The sequence below is a fragment of the Chenopodium quinoa genome, unplaced genomic scaffold (assembly GCF_001683475.1).
Source record: "Chenopodium quinoa cultivar QQ74 unplaced genomic scaffold, ASM168347v1, whole genome shotgun sequence".
Lineage (NCBI taxonomy): Eukaryota > Viridiplantae > Streptophyta > Magnoliopsida > Caryophyllales > Amaranthaceae > Chenopodium > Chenopodium quinoa.
The window spans coordinates 304,218-320,507 of NW_018743921.1; positions in this window are offsets into that span (position 1 = coordinate 304,218).

Sequence of the window (16,290 nt, forward strand, 5' to 3'; positions counted from 1 at the left end):
TTCTCGTTTTGAAATTAGTAGCATGCAAAACGAGGCATTACTTGGCAGGTAAAACGGGACATTTTTAATCATTTTTTTTCAGTTTGGGCCTCAAAACGGATTCTTAAGAGCTTAAATGATCTCAAAACTTTAAATGAGCAATTTCGGTTAGAGAATAAAGACACGTAAAACGAGGCATTTTTGACAACTTATTTTTTGTCCATTTTGACCTCAAACCAAAACTTTAAGGGCCAAAATGACCCAAAAAGGCCAAAATACCTTAATACTCCTTCTGTTTTTTTTTTTTTTTAAATGCATCACTTGAGTTTTCATACATGTCGATGCACAACTTTGACCATAAATATCTTTGATTAGATATTAGTAAAAATTATAACAAATTATGAAAATAGACATTGTAACAAATTCAACAATATATTACATGTCCATATTTATAAATTATATAGTAGTAAAAAAATTCAGTCAAAGGTGTTTTGGGGTTATTTTGAATCACTCGGGATACTGTCTTGAACATAGCCGGATGGACACGGACACCTGCAAAAATAACGAATATACCGGTTGACGGAATATTCGATATTCGCCTCCGACGATCAAGTTAGTGACCGGAAAATGAGATAATTGTAGAGAGAGAAAGTAAAGAGAAGTTGGAGCTATTCAATGCTCTTTTTATGATATGTCTCAATCCACCCCTCCCATCATAAATGATTAGGGTATTTATAGGGGTGGGAAAGTGTGCCATCTAGAGTATGATGACCTAGAATGGTGTGCTCTGATTGGTGGCGCAATCAGGTGAGAGCACGTGTCCTATGGAGGCATCGTTTCACAGCTTTCTCGGGATTAAGGCCTCCTGATGTAAGGAGGCCTTTCTCTCCTTTTAAGGTGCTCTTATGTTTGACACGTGTCATTTTCTATAGGGACAAATTTCGCCCTTTTATTGGGCCACGTGTCTCTATGGGATTGGACCACATTTTGGGTATTTTTTACCCTAAACATTTGCCCCTCAAAGGGGGTGACTCGTACCATATGGGACGCCTCCTCTAATCCTTATCCGTCCAGTGTTGGCCGCATGTTTGGGCTGATGGAGCATCATCATTAGTGGGATACGGGCAGCACCGTCCATCTACCTCTGGGATCTTACCCTTGGGCTGGCTGCCTTGATCGGTCCGCCTGATTTTATTATTGGACCTGAGTCTTAAAATCAGGCGGACGAGTTGTGCCGACTGGCTTTAGGTAGGACACCTGTCTCCCGTAATTTCCGAAAATACTGTTCAGGTTCTGCTTATTGGGTTTCGTGATGTCCAACATCACGCGGAAGCGAACCCGCCTAAAATCCGCACACAAATTAAAGTAACTAAGCATGTATTAAAACCATAATCACATAATTAACAAGAGTAGAGAGAAAGAATCATTACTCTTGATGCGTGCTTCGCTCTCACTTAGAGCTCGGACTTGAAAGCGTAGAGTCCCGCAAATGCGCGAACCTCCGACGGCTAACACCCTCGCTCCCTGAACCACCCGGCCCTTACCCCGAAGCTTAGTTGGGGCTAGGCCAAAAATAACTTAAGAGTATTAGAACGAAGGTTTTGTCTTCTTGGAGACCCCTTCAAGTTCACAACTCAAGTGATTTTTCCCAATGCCAAATGATTGGTATTTATAGGGAAAGAAGCCCTTGAAATCTCATCTCCCATCAATGTGGGAGAGTTGGTGATCCGGAATTGGACCTTGATCAAGACTTGGTGCAACCTAATGAGTCTAATGGGTCAAAAGGTCCAAATACACGGTTCAAGGTTCAGCAAAATCAAGTTCCTTTAGTCCATGGTTTGTTCGTTCATGGGTAGAAGATAAACAAGTGCCACTCATGGGTTTTGATGTTGCTCCATTTCTAATCAAGTCATGCATGACTTGGATTGATGAGTAAGCAAGGCATCTTGGCCTTGGATTCTTGTTCGTGGAAGCCTAGCATAGAGGAGAAATATCTTCTTGTTCCAAGTTAGTCAACACGCAAGAAATGAAGGCTCTAAACATGGCATTAAAGGCAAGGAGGTTACATTCGGTTTTATGAGCTTTAAAAGGGGCGTTACACACCCTCTTTGGACGCCACTTTTGATGATCAACTTCCTTAGTTTTAATTCTTTTCAATAGTCTTAATTTGTATGTTTATTATCAGTTTATTGTACTTAAATAGCTTAACTTAATTGCTGTAATAATAGGCCATAACCACAAGCAGTTGATATGGGGAGAGTTGGGCAGTTTGTGCAGCGGTTTCCGCCATAACCACTGCCTATTAAAGGCAATCTGAAGTGATTTTCCTTAAAAACTGCTGCCTATTAAATGCAACTGATTTCGGCTGTTTGAAGCCTTCAATGAGCAGCATCCCTTTAGGAACCGTTACACATTTGAGGCAGCAAATGGCTGACGGTTATAGTGTGCTCTTTAGCTAGTTTAATTAATTAAGTATACTTAGCTTATTATTATATGTAACTTCCTAAGCCTATAAAAGGAAGTTTTATTCTAGTTTGTAATCATCCAATCTTTGATGAAATACAACATTTTGAGATGTTTTTCAAGTATTTTTCTTGTTTTAACTTGTGGACTCAAGTTGACTTGAACTCGTGGACTCGAGTTTGTAAGCTTTACTCGGAGTGAGCTTGTTTTTCGTGGCTAGTAAAGTGAGTGTTTAACTCTAGCCATAGCTATCCCTAAACTAGTCCATTAACGTGAACTAGTTTGTTGTCCTTAGCAATACCCCACGTCAAACACTAGCCAAAACACTAGTCTAAACACTAAACCACCTAAAAACCTAACCTAAACACTTGATCCCTAACCAAAAATCACCTAACTCAGACTTAGTTTCCGCATCAGTTGGAAAAAATGCAAAATGGAATTTAATTTAATTCTAAATTAAATTAAATATCCAAATGAATCACCAAACGACAAGTGGTAAGGGGAGAGCAAATGGTTAGGTGAGGACCACATAGAGGGGCCATCCACCCCTTGCTCCCCAAGCAAACTCTGAACAAACAAAGCCAACAAGCACATGCTAGCTGGTGGCCTGCCTTGGTAGCCAAGGCAGCCTCGCTAGCGCCTAGCGCCATGGCTGGGACTGCCAGCCAGCCCGCATGCACGTACACACAGCCAACAGACCAAGCACGCAATGCGAGCTGCTGCTGCGTTGCTTGTGCTAGGATGCGCCCAGCTAGTTGTTGTGCTGCTATCGCTAGCCTAGCTAGCTGTTTCTATCACTCACAAGGCCCAGCAAGCATGTGCGTGCTGCTAGCGTTGCTAGCAATGGTGCGTGGCTGGTGCTAGCATATGATGCATGCGCGCCAGCAGTGCTGGCTGATAAGTATCATTTATAACACATTTTAAGGAGTTTTTCTCCCTTAGTTTTAGGTTTATTTCGGTGTTTCTTTGTTATTACTATTCCTTTTAGTCTTGTTTTAGTTATCTTTGTCTTAGTTTATGGTTTTAGGCCTTAGTTGTGAATAATATGCTTTTTGCTCGGTTTCTAGCTTGATTTACGTGTTTTTCTATGTGTTTTTTCACTCTTTTCTCTCTTGGTCTATTTGTGTAGGTGCTTAACACTTTATTTGATGCTTATGACCCAAGAAAAGATAAGAAAGTTCAATAGAAGAAGCTTGAAGCTAAGAAAGAAGCAAAGAAGCTTGAGGCAAGAAAGCTTGAAGCTCATAGAAGGCCTTAAACCGAGTCTTGTTCACTCTTTCAACCATAACGTTTCATCTAAACATAAAATTGAGGCGATTCAAATTGTGTTGGAAACTAGACTTGAAAATCTTTCCAACGGTAGGTCGCACACCCCAAGAGGCCTCCTAGAACAAAAGTTATGCCCATTTGAATCTGCAAGACACTACCAGGCTGCGCGGCCGCCGCGGGCGCGGCTATTGTTGCTGCGGGCGCGGCCCTCTGTTCTTCCCAGGTGTTGCAACTTTCTGGAGATGCCTCGAAGAAGCCTTGCCGCGGGGGCGGGTTTTTTGGTATTGTTCGAGCTTAATTTCCAGATATCTTTATTTCTCATCTTGTAATATAAATAGAGGACTTCTTAGACTTCCTAAAGGGGAGTTTTACATTTCCTTGCTCCTCTAATTAGGATTAGGGTTAGATTAGGATTTTCTCTCGCTAGTTTAGGAGTAGTTTTAGAGAGAGAAAGCTTGGATTTCAATGGAGATTTGAGAGCTTGAAGAAGCAATTTTTTGGTTTCTCTTCTCATCTATTCCATATTTCTAACTTTCTCTCACCTTTATTGCTTTGTTTAATTCTTGTTTTTGCTTATTTCATTTTTTATTAGAGTAGTTAATTAGTTTACTTGTTTGATTCTTGCTTTAATTCTAGTTTTACCTTGTTTTCCATGTTTTCCTTCATTATGTTTGCTTATATTTTGTTCTAGGGAAATGGATGAAGGTTATGTTGATGAATTGAGTGATTGGTTGTAATTAGTATGCAATTGATTCTTGATTATTGTGTTTGGATGATGCTTACATTGACTAGAATCTTTTTAGATAATTGATTCTTGGTTCTTAATTATGCTTTCAATCAATTGTGCGTAAGTGAGTTGATTGAGAGTCTAGATCCTTCCATACCTTTGCAAGGCTATTTGCGCGGGAGTGAATTAGCTTAGTAGGATAATCAGCATGCTTAATTGCAGGGGAGTGAGTTGAGTGTGTTAATCGTTCCTAATTGAGATCATGATCATCTAATTGCGACTTGTTATTGAATTCATTAATGTAATTGGATTCCCCTTTCCCTAATATCTTGTTCATTGCTTTAAGTAGTGTTTTAGATGTTTCTCTCCATATCTCACAACCTTTCTACTAGTCTAATTACCTCAAATTAATACACTTAGTCCTTAAGGTTCGACCCTAGCTTGTCACTATCTAGTGAGAACTTGGTAGAGTTAGGTTAGGATTATAAATTGTAAATTTGATCTAAGGTAGTAGACCAACAACCTATTGTCCCCTTATCACTGGCCTTGTTGCGCGAGCTGGCCAGCAATGCTAGCTAGCTCGGCATGCCGCAGTATCCAAGCCAGCACGCGTATGCTGCGACTGGGCTTGCGGGCATGCCTCGCGTGCATGGAAACCTTGCTAGCCTTATTACCCTAGCCCTCGGTTGGCTCGGCCATTCCGAGGCTAGGGCTATATATTATAATTTGTCGTTTGGCTGATTTTTCCGTCTCGTGTTTTTCTAAATTCGACTGGACTTACGACACTCGGTTTTGACGCTCTAAGCTCGGAATCCGACGTTTTTGTTTGTAATACTCTGTTGACTCATTTAATTCTTTGGATTAATTCGTCGTTTCGGTTTGGTTACACAATTGGATGCGACCCGAAGGGTTCAGTCAAGATTAAGCTGTAATATTAATTATGTGTTAATATTACTGATCGGAAACGGCCTCCAGCTAGGCATTTCGATCACTTGACCTCACTGAATAATAAGCTTTCTAATTAATTCTGAACCCTCTATCGGAATAATACACTTGTTCGAAGGACACCATTCCTTTCACTGTTGACCTGATCGTCTATTTTGACGCGCCGTTATGGTGGCCGTACACCTTCCCGTCTTAAATGACGGAGCGGTTTTTTAACTGTTTTAGCTTCTAGATTAAACTTTTCAAAAGTTATCATTTGAGCTTCTGAGCGGGAAAAGAGGTTATACCATTTTGCCCACATATATTTTGCCTATAAATAAGTCCGATTTGACTTCATAAAACACTTTGGATTTTTGTGTTTTCTAGAGAGCAGTCAGAGCTTCTAGAGAGAGAAAGTGATGTTCTTCGTTAATCTTCAAGAGCAACGCCGAGTGTTTGAGGTTTCCGGTCAAGGGTTTGAGTTCTCCGGTCAACTTTGTTTAAGATTTTCAAAACTTCTTGAACCTCCTACTCGTACAGAGGTAACCGCTCGTTTCCTTTCTTTTAGATTTTTTCTTTTTCTTTTTCCATACTTGTTTTATTTTTTAAGCACGAATTGGCACAACACTCGGCTTCGTCCATTTCTCCTCATGAGGCCATCCGTTCGCCTGGGACTAAGGAGTCTAGAGTGGACGGGGACGAGTCCTCTTCTCTATGGAGGGGGTCCATTTCTAATGCGTACCAACTCACCCCCACCTATTCTTCTCTGTCCCTGCAGTCGAACATGGCGCGTACAAGGCAAACATACGAGCGAGACGTCCCCAGAAACCCTGATGGGAGTATGGTGGACCCCCTGATCCCCTATGATCCAAGTAATACGGACAAGGAAACCACAAACACTACTACTAGTGGTAGTGCCTGCTCCGTAGTAGAAGTGACGCCTCATTTTCTAATAGATAAAATTAGCCAGGCACTTCTTCTTCCAGGGGAGCGTCCAGGCGAAATCCAATATACCAGCTCGGTCCTGATGCCGGTCGAGCTACCTTCTTCTGAGAGGCATCTTTCTTCATTTCAGGCGAACGCTAAAGCGTCTCTCCAAAATCTTCAATAACCCTCAATCCAAGCTACCAGGTCGGTTAGGCCTAGAACTGACATTCATATAGCTGAGCCGGCCGACCTGCTCCCTCACAGCGCTCCTCCTTCTAGGAGTTAAGCGGACGCTGAAGGGAAGAAAGATAAGGGTAAAAACCCTCTGGTGCCCGAAGGTCTGGTGATGGCTATGCCGGGGCAAGGCTCGGCTGGTGGTAGCTCAGCCGAGGCGACTGAATTAGACAGAGTGTTGTCCTCCGACTTTGGTTCGGCCAAGATTGCCGAACCACAACCAGCCGAGCAGGGTGGCTGAAAACCCTGACGCCGAGGGAGCTAACAAGGGCGAACTTGCAATAAACTATGACGACCCGTATGCCTGCCCCGTTGGTGATATCCCCTTGGCTTTTCTCAACGATAAGTTTGAGAAATTTGAGAAGTTCCTCATGTTGGGGGAAGACTACCAGATCCGGCTACCCAGACATTCTAATTCGATGGTCTCTTTTGATGACGAGGGAGCCCAATCGCCAAGGCTTCAATGTTTATAGGGCCTCCCTAGAGGCCGGCCTGCGCTTTCCCCTCCATCCAATCGTCCAGGATCTGCTTGAAGAATATCGGATTGCTTTGTTCCAGCTGGCGCTAAACAGCTTGGCTAATATCTTTGGGTATTTGGTGACTTGCCTTATGAAGGGCTTCACCCCTAACTTCCCGGTGTTCTGCAAGATGCACAATATGATGGTCTTCTGCGAGATGCACAACATGATGAGGCTGAGAACACCCCATCCGGACTACCTGGTGGTCTTGCACAAGCCGTCCAAGTGGCGTGACTGGAAGCATCGCTTCTATCGCATTAAGACCAAGGACAGGAGCTTCAACCGTGAGATGAACTGGTTCAATGCCGAGCTTGTTCAGCTCGGACAGGGGGATCACTGGCCATATAAGCCTCTTGTCCATCTAGACCACGCCCATCAACTTGACTACTTTAAGGTCAAGAAAGTGTACCGGGGTGGGAAGCAAGTGCCCATCATTCCTAAGTGGATTCCCCTGACCGACTGGCTCAGGGATCCACTCTTCATGTCGTCGTTAGGCTTGCTCCGGAACTATACCCCAGGTGGATTTTCATGACATGACCGTCCGAATGAGTTTTTAATAGAAATATAATCTAACTTTCTATTCTTTTTTGTTAACAGAATGAGCCATGTCTCAGCTTGATCCGGAGCAAAAAGGGGAAGTCGATATGAACCACTTCAATTTGGAGCGTTACAAGCTCCTTAGGAAGAGGTACGAGGAGGCCAAGGGGGTACGAACTCTTTTCAGTTCCCACTTCTCTCTCTCTCTCTCTTTTTTTTAGTGTCCGATCTGCTATGCAATTAAGGACATCCTTCTGACTTCTACTCGGACGCATTAGCCTTTTTCCATTTTAGCTGAGTTGATATGCTGGAGAGATCTTTGTTCCCACTTTCACTCAGACCGGGTGAATGGGTTGATGTATTTGCCAAGCTGGTATGTTAAGAAATTTATACTTTCCAATTTTACTCGGATAGCGCATCTTACTATTCTTGTTTTTATTTTGTAGATAGCTACCCCAAGCCAACAAGGAAGCGGTCCACAGGAAATTGAAGTGGCCCAAGATGAGGGGTCGTCCAAATCTCGCAAAACCTCTACGTCCAAGACCCCCTCGAGGGCGCAGGCAGCCAAGGCAAGGTCGCGGGTTGCCAAGAAGTAATCTAAAGGAGGAGAACCCTAGCTGACACCAAGTGGGGCCTCCAAGACCTCGGAGCCACAGGAAATTGAAGTGGCCCAAGATGAGACCGTCCGCAAGGACGAAGAGGAAAAGTCGTCCCTTAACCAAACGGCCGGCAATGACTCGACTCCGCATGTCGAGTACCTGGGGACTCGGTTGACAGGTTCCCAGATGGATGAAGGGTTGCCATCTCCGCCTCGGATGGCCGAGCAGCAACCTACGCCTACTCCTACTCCGGAAAGGCGTCCACAAGCACCACCCTCCTTCTCGGAAGGTATTCCTCCTGCCCTTTCTTGTGAATTTGGCAATTTAACTATGCTTAAATTTTTTTAACGTGTGCTTTTCACAGATATTGCCAAGGACATGGACGTTTGAGCTCCTGGCACATCGCTAAAAGGGGCCGAACAGAAGGCTGTTCGGGAGGCCATGTTGAGGGTCGTCCCGGCTGAGACACAAGATAAATTCCGGGGTATCCACGAAGGATACCTCGGCCCAATGTTAAAAAACTACGTTGAGGTATTTAAGCTTATTTTAAACTTTGACGCTTAACTTATTTTCTGGTTTTTCTTTTAATAACTTGTTTCAATTCGTCCACAACTCTTTCTTAGGCTCTCTGCCTTCCAAGACTAGTGTCCGCGGGAAAGGTGCGAGATCCAATCAGCCTGGGAGGACATCTGGAGAATCTAGGACGAGAACACCGGGCTGCTGGCCCTCTAGAAATTTCAGCATCAAACTTCCCTTGATGCCGTGACCGAGAAGTCAGCAAAACAGACCAAGGACATCGTCAAATTGGGCGATGCCCTCAAGAAGGAACGGCTGGCAAATGAGGCTCTCGCAAAAAAGAAAGATGAGGCGGTCACTCATGCTGCCGAATGGAAGGAGGTGGCTAAGGCTTCGTAGAAGCTCAAGGCCGATTTGGAGACCAGCCATCAGGCCCTCGAGACGACTCTTAAGGTGGGAGAGGAGTGCAACCAGGAGGCCAAGCACCTCAAGAAGGAGGTGGAGGAGCTGAAAGAACAATTCAAGGCTTCCAAGAAGATCTCCCCTCAGGAGATGGTCCAAATCGAGTAGAAGGCCATCACTCGTCTCGAGAATCCCTTTGAGGAGGCCTTCTCTATGATGGTGGACATCAGTGAGATCGGCTACTATCTAGAGCGCTTCACCAGCCGGCTGGACTATGTCACCATTAAGGAGGAATGCCAAGCTATCGAGCAGCCTGTCCCTCCATTTGTCGCCACCCCCTCTCCTGCTCAGAGTGATGATGAAGAACATAAGGAGGAGGAGGAGGAGGAAGAGCCGGCCAAGGACGATGAGCCGACCAAGACGAATGATGCGGCCAAGGAAGGCGAGTTGGCCGCTGGTGATGGTGGCTAGGAGGCGGCCAAGTGAAGAGCTCTCCTCTTCTTCTGCAGCTGTTTAAGCTTTTTGTTGTTTATTTTTATTTCTTTTTTTGAAATAATTTCATCTTTGTCGCCTGTTTGAGCGGTTTTGTAATATACTGTTGCTAATTTTGCCGCCTGTTTTTAGCAGTTTTTAATTTATGCAAGTTTCAACCTTTCTTCATTCATACTTAGCATTTTAGCAAATTTTTCAAGCCTTTATATGCTTTTGTGTACGAATGCTTGCTTTTTACTAGGGGTATGCCCCTTTATTCAGCATTTTCCTAGTCCATATTCTAAGAGGTTTGATTAACTTAGTAGATTTTATACCTCAAAGGGTATGATGACTAATAAGTTAATCAAATCATAGTAATGATTTCCCTTGGACTAGGTGAATGCCGAATCAATTTTAGTTAGACGACCGCTTAATTGGCTTGTGCTGAGCTGTCCTTTTGTACTATCTCTCGGACACGCTCATGAAATATCAAGTATTTTCTTAACTTGATTATTTCTAGGTTTATTGGGCTCGGACGCCTAGGTATACCTTTGTCATTTGGGTAAAATTACCTTATGCAATTTTTAGGCTACCTTGTGTTATATCCGTCCGACCGTTCTAAGGTCGGATGGAGTATTTAGCATTTTGACCTATATGGCCGAGTTGCTTGGTTGGGGATGCCTTTTCTAGGCATTTTACTCGGCCACTCTATCATGCCCCCTCTTAGAGGCCAAGCTGTTATATTGCAAGCAGCTTTGGTTCATTTTTAGAGGTGGCATTGCTTATTTATCTTTGCCCTTGTTAGGGGTCGAGCTGCTATGTTGCAAGCCACCCTTGTTTTTGTTTTTAGTCGTCATTTTTGCCCATAAATAAGTAAACATAAATTGCAAGAATTTTATAACAATGTTTGACTTTTTCATTAATATTGTCAAAATTACATTGTTTTTTGGTCGTATGGCTTTAATTACATTACTCGGCCGTTTAGACCTAGTTGTATGTACAACTTTTGGCTAAGTACAAAAAATTTATACATAATATTTTTTCAGATTGTCCGTATTCCACGTACGGGGAATAAGATGGCCATCTAAGGCTTCGAGACGGTAGGTACCATCTCGAACTTCTTCTTTAATTCGGTAGGGCCCTTCCCAGTTTGGGGTTATCTTGCAATCCTCTTTAGCTCGGCCTACCGCTTCCATCTTCCTTAAGACCAAGTCTCCAATCTTAAGCGGCCGCTAAGACACTTTGCGATTATATGCCCTTGCCATCCTTAGACGATAAATTTCGTGTCTAAGCGCCGCATTGCCCCTAACCTCTAGGAGGAAATCTAGGGTGGTCTTTATGGCCTCCCAATTGGCTGATTCATCATATAGAATCACTCGAACAGTGGCCTCATACATCTCAATCGGGAGCACGACCTTAAATCCATAGACTAAAAAAAATGGGGTCTCCCCTGTAGAACTTTTCGCTGTCGTTCGAATGGACCATAACAGCTGACCAACTCATCAGCCCATAGGCCGCCTACTTTCTCAAGCTTGCCCTTGATACCATTTGAGATCAACTTGTTGTATGCTTCAACTTGGCCATTTGCCTTTGGGCGCCTGACCGAGGCAAAAAAATGCGTTATGCCCTGGTCGCTCAGCCAATCTTTGATTTAGCCCGTCTCAAATTGCGGTCCATTGTCGAACACCATTGATTGCGATACACCAAAACGTGTGATAATGTTCTTCCAAATGAAGGCAGATACATCTCTCCATATGATCCCTCAGACGGCCTCGACTTCTACCCACTTTGTGAAGTAGTCAACTACTACTAGCACATACCGCCTCTGTCCGAATGCAGGAGTATACGGCCCCAAGATGTCCATGCCTCATTTTGCAAAGGGAAGTGGACTACTTATGGCCGACAAGTTGTTTGTCGGGCGCTGAATAAGGGTTGCAAACCTGTGGAACTTGTCACATTTTTTCACCATTTCCATGGCGTTTGAATTCATACTCGGCCAGTAATATCCCAGGTGGGTAACTTTTTCAGCTAAGGCTCGTCCACCTATGTGTGATCCGCAATGCCCCTAGTGGAGGTCGTCCAACACCTCATGCCCCTTCTCGGGCGTAATGTATTTCAAGTAGGGCTTTACAAAGGCTCGTTTAAAAAAGTCTTCCCCCTTCATCTCAAACCATGTCGCCTTTTTCTTCATCAGCCGGCTCTCTTTTGGGTTATCCGGAAGAAAACCATCCTTGAGATAGGAGATAATTCCGTCCATCCATGTGGAGCTTCTGTTAATGATTTGTACGGGCTCGGCATCAATACTCCTTTTTTCCTTGAATTCCCAGAACACAGATCTTAGAGTATCATATGACGCCAAGGAGGCTAGCTTGGAAAGGGCATCCGCCTGATGATTCTCAGACAGGGGGACTTGCTGCAACGTGTAGTGCTCTAGGCTCTCGGCCTCATCCTTCACCATTTGTTGATACTTCATCATTGCGGGCTCCCTAGCCTCGTAGTCACCATTCACTTGGCTGACTATCAGCTGAGAGTCTGAAAAGGCATCAATTTTTGTCGCCCTGGCTTCCCTACACATTCTAAGCCCAGCCAGAAGGGCTTCATACTCGGCCTCGTTGTTAGAGGCTTGAAACTGAAATCTTAATGCATACTCAAACTTGTCTCCTTTCGGAGATTGACATATGATACAAGCGCCACATCCGTTCGTTGTTGCACTTCCATCCACAACAACCTTCCAAATCTGATCCCCTCAACTCGGCCAAGAAATCTACAAAGGCTTGGCCCTTGATTGCTTTTCGGCCAAGAAATCTGCAAAGGCTTGGCCCTTGATTACTTTTCTGGGTTCGAATGTAATATCAAATCCTCTCAACTCCAAGGCCCATTAAGCATTCGGCCATTGGCCTCCAATGTTGTGAACGGCTTCTTCAAATGTTGATCCGTGTAGACCACAATCGAGTGAGCAAGAAAGTATGGTCTTAGCTTCTTTGATGCCATGAATAATACCAAGCCGAACTTCTCAATGGGTGGATACCTAAGCTTGACGTTGTGCAGAACGTGGCTAATGAAATACACAGGATTCTGATGGCCGTCCTATTCAGCGAGCAGGACGGCACTTAAGGAATGATCTGAAATTGCAAGATACATGCATAGCTTCTCATCTGTGAGTGGACTGACGAGCCGAGGGAGGCTATGCAAATTATTTTCAACTGTACGAAGGCTTCCTCGGCCTCCTCTATCTACTCGACCATTGCTTTCTTCTTGATAGTCTGGAAAAAATAACGGCACTTATCCCCTGATCTTGACAGAAATCGTCCGAGTGCTGCTAAGCAACCGGTCAGTCTCTGGACTTCTTTTATGGTTCTGGGCGATTTCATGTCTAAGACCACATGGATCTTTTCAGGGTTGGCCTCAATGCCGCGCTGATCAATTAAAAATCCGAGAAATTTGCCAGACTCAATACCAAAGACACACTTCTTTGGATTTAACATCACCTTATGCCGCCTGAGTTCGGTAAATGTTTCTCGGAGGTCACCTAGATGGTCGGCCGACCTTTTTTATTTAACAATCATATCATCAATATAAGCCTCCATGTTCCGGCCGACCTGATCATTGAAGACCGTATTTACAAGTCTCTGAAACGTAGCAGGGGAATTTTTCAGATCAAATGGCATAACTTTGTAGCAATATAGCCCCTGCTCGGTCATAAATGCTGTTTTTTCTTGATCTTCCTCCCACAAAGGGATCTGGTGAAATCCGGAGTATGTGTCTATAAAGCTCATTAGGGCATGCCCGGCCGTTAAATAACCCAGACGATCAAACTTAGGCAAGGGAAAGCTATCCTTAGGGCATGCCTTGTTGAGGTCAGTGTAATCCACACACATCCTCCAAGTTCCATTCGGCTTTTTGACAAGAACTATGTTGGCTACCCAATCACGGTAGTAACATTTCCAAATGAAACCGGCGTCCAACAACTTCTTAACTTCAGCTGCTGCCGCCTGTTTCTTTTCTTCACCATGATTTCTCTTCTTCTGATGAACAGGTCTCACAGTCGGATTCACTGCTAACTTGTAAACAGCTAAGTCTAGGCTGATACCCGACATCTCATGAACTTCAAAAGCAAACACATCTTTGAATTCTCTTAACAGATTCACCAAGTCATCTCCAAGCAAGCCCATGGCCATAGTGCCCACTTTGACCGTCTGATCAGGCTAATCTGGGTCAAGCACTACATCCGTATGATCGCCGACCAGCTGTGGCCTCAACTCTTCTGGCCAATCGAGGGTCATTAGTTGCTATGCTTGCTCTTTCTTGATCGACTTACGCTTCTGGCCGACCTGGTATGCTTGGAGTGACCCTTCTTCAGAGTTTTTCTCAAACGCTTTTCCTCGTCCGCAAGTTGTGGGCTTCATGGCCAGCTAATTGCATTCTTTTGCCATCTTCTGATTTCCTTGAATGGAACTTATCTTTCCATCTGACCACTCAAACTTCATCAGCATCAACTAAGGGACAATTACCGCCTTTGCTGATGTCAAAGTTGGGCGGCCAAGGATAACATTGTAGCTCGTGAGCTCTTTAACAACTAGGAAGCGGACGACCATGTCCCTTCCCTCTCCTTTCTACCCAAATTGAACCGAAAAATCTACTCGTCCGACCGGGTAGATAATACTCCCACCGAACCCAATTAACGAGTGGGAGATATCCTTGAGGGCATCCTTTGGAAACTTCAAATTCTTCAAACAAGCTAAACTGATTATATTGGACGAGCTGCCTATTTCTATTAGCACTCATCCAACCTTCAAATTGGCAACTTTCAAGATGAACACTATGGGGTCAATGTGAGGGGCCTTGATATTGCCTCGGTCTATCTCACAGACCGTCACTTCTAAAAAGAGATCAGCCTTCACCCCTTCGGTGTGCATCACATTTTAAAAATTCCAAGCATCTTGCTTAATTCCCTTCATGGTCGGACTGCCTACAGCAAAGCCGCCTGATATAACAGCCACGAACCCTGAATCAGTGTTGTTTCCATCATCTTTTTCTTTGTTTTTCTTCTTCTCGGACTTGTTGTCTGTGCGAGAGTAGGTGAACTTGGACTTCAGAACGTACGAGTTGAGCATGCCCTTCTCGACCAACTTATCCAGCAACCTCTTCAAATTGTTGCAGTCGTTCGTGTCATGCCCCACATCTTTGTGGTAATGACACTACTTGTTCTTGTTTCTGTACTGGGTCAGCCCTCTCAAAGGCTGAGGCTTCTCGAACTCGGACTTGTCTTTGATTTCCATCAAAATTGAATAACAATCTTTGTTGTACTCGTACTGAGGCTCGTACGTCTTGGCTTTCTTTGATTTTGTCTGTTGGCAATCGGCCACCTAGACTTCTTTTATTTTGTTGTCTCCTTCCTTCTTTTTGCCAGCCGAGTCTTGCTGAGAAGATTGTTTCTTCTCGGCCCCCTTGGTCGGCTCTTCTGATTTTATAAGAGAACAAAAATCAGCTGCGTTAATATATGATTCGGCCTCCCGTAGAACACCTGCGTATGTCCGAATCTTTTTCCTGACCAAATCAAACTTGAAACCATTATGCCTTAAACCTCGAAGGAACTCCGAGTAGGCCATTTGATCCGGCATATTCTGAATTTGAGCTTTCTCTTGATTGAACCTCTGGACGTATGAGCGTAACCCCTCTTTCTTTCCTTAGACGATAGTCGCCAAATTAAGACTAGTCTTCCGTGGTGGAATATTGTAGGAGAAGTTTCCAACAAATAACAAACTGAGAGTTTTGAAGCAATCGATGCATCCGCCCGGCAGAGTGTTGAACCAATCTTGTGCCACACCCTTGAGGGTGGCCGGGAAGCATTTGCACCAAGTGGCATCATCCACACTTTGCAAGTACATCATGTTTCCGTACGAGGTAACATGCACTTCTAGGTTGCCCGTACCATCATAAGCACCCACAAGTACACTCTTCACTTTAGCTGGTTGAGGAGAGTTGAGAATTTCTTGAGAAAACGGAGGCGTCTTGTCACCAAGATTCAACAAGCGCATTTGCCAATCAATGGGCTGAGGTTATGCGGCCGGTCCGCCCAAGTAAACTGCCTGGTCGTACGGGTGGCCATACTGCCCTTACTGCCCAATGACAGGGGGAGTAAGCGGCAAAATTGTGCCACAATTCTAAGGCATTTGAAATCGAAGTGGTTGAGTTAACGGAACTAGAGTTGGAGTACGGTGAGCTTGACTCTTGCTGGTCTTGGCCGAGCAGTATGCTTGGAGAGGGTGTGGTTGGAGAATTTATCCGGCATGGTGGGAATGGAGGTAGTGTCCGAGTAGTTTGCCCGCTCCCGCCGCTTGTGCCGGAGATAGTCTCTCGCATCCTTCCAGCACTGGGATGGCTCGGTTGGCTGCCTGAGAAGTTGATTGGTCTGCCCCCCCAACCGACTGTGTTTTCTCAAGTAGCCTGGACCAGTTCATCCGAGGCACCCTTGGTGACCTTACATGTCGTCGGAATGGAGTATTCCCAACATCCTCAGAATTGGCCGCCTTGCTTTGAGTTTTCTTTTGGACACCTTCTCCGTCTCTCCTAGGAAACTATCTAGAAGAAGAAGGGATCTTACTCTCCCCTCCTTTTGGAGCTTGCGCAAAGCGACCTGCAAGGAACCAGCAGTCACCGAAGGATCCTTGGCCTCATGAAATGAAGCGGTCAGAGGATTGTTGGTGTTGATTGTCTCAATGAG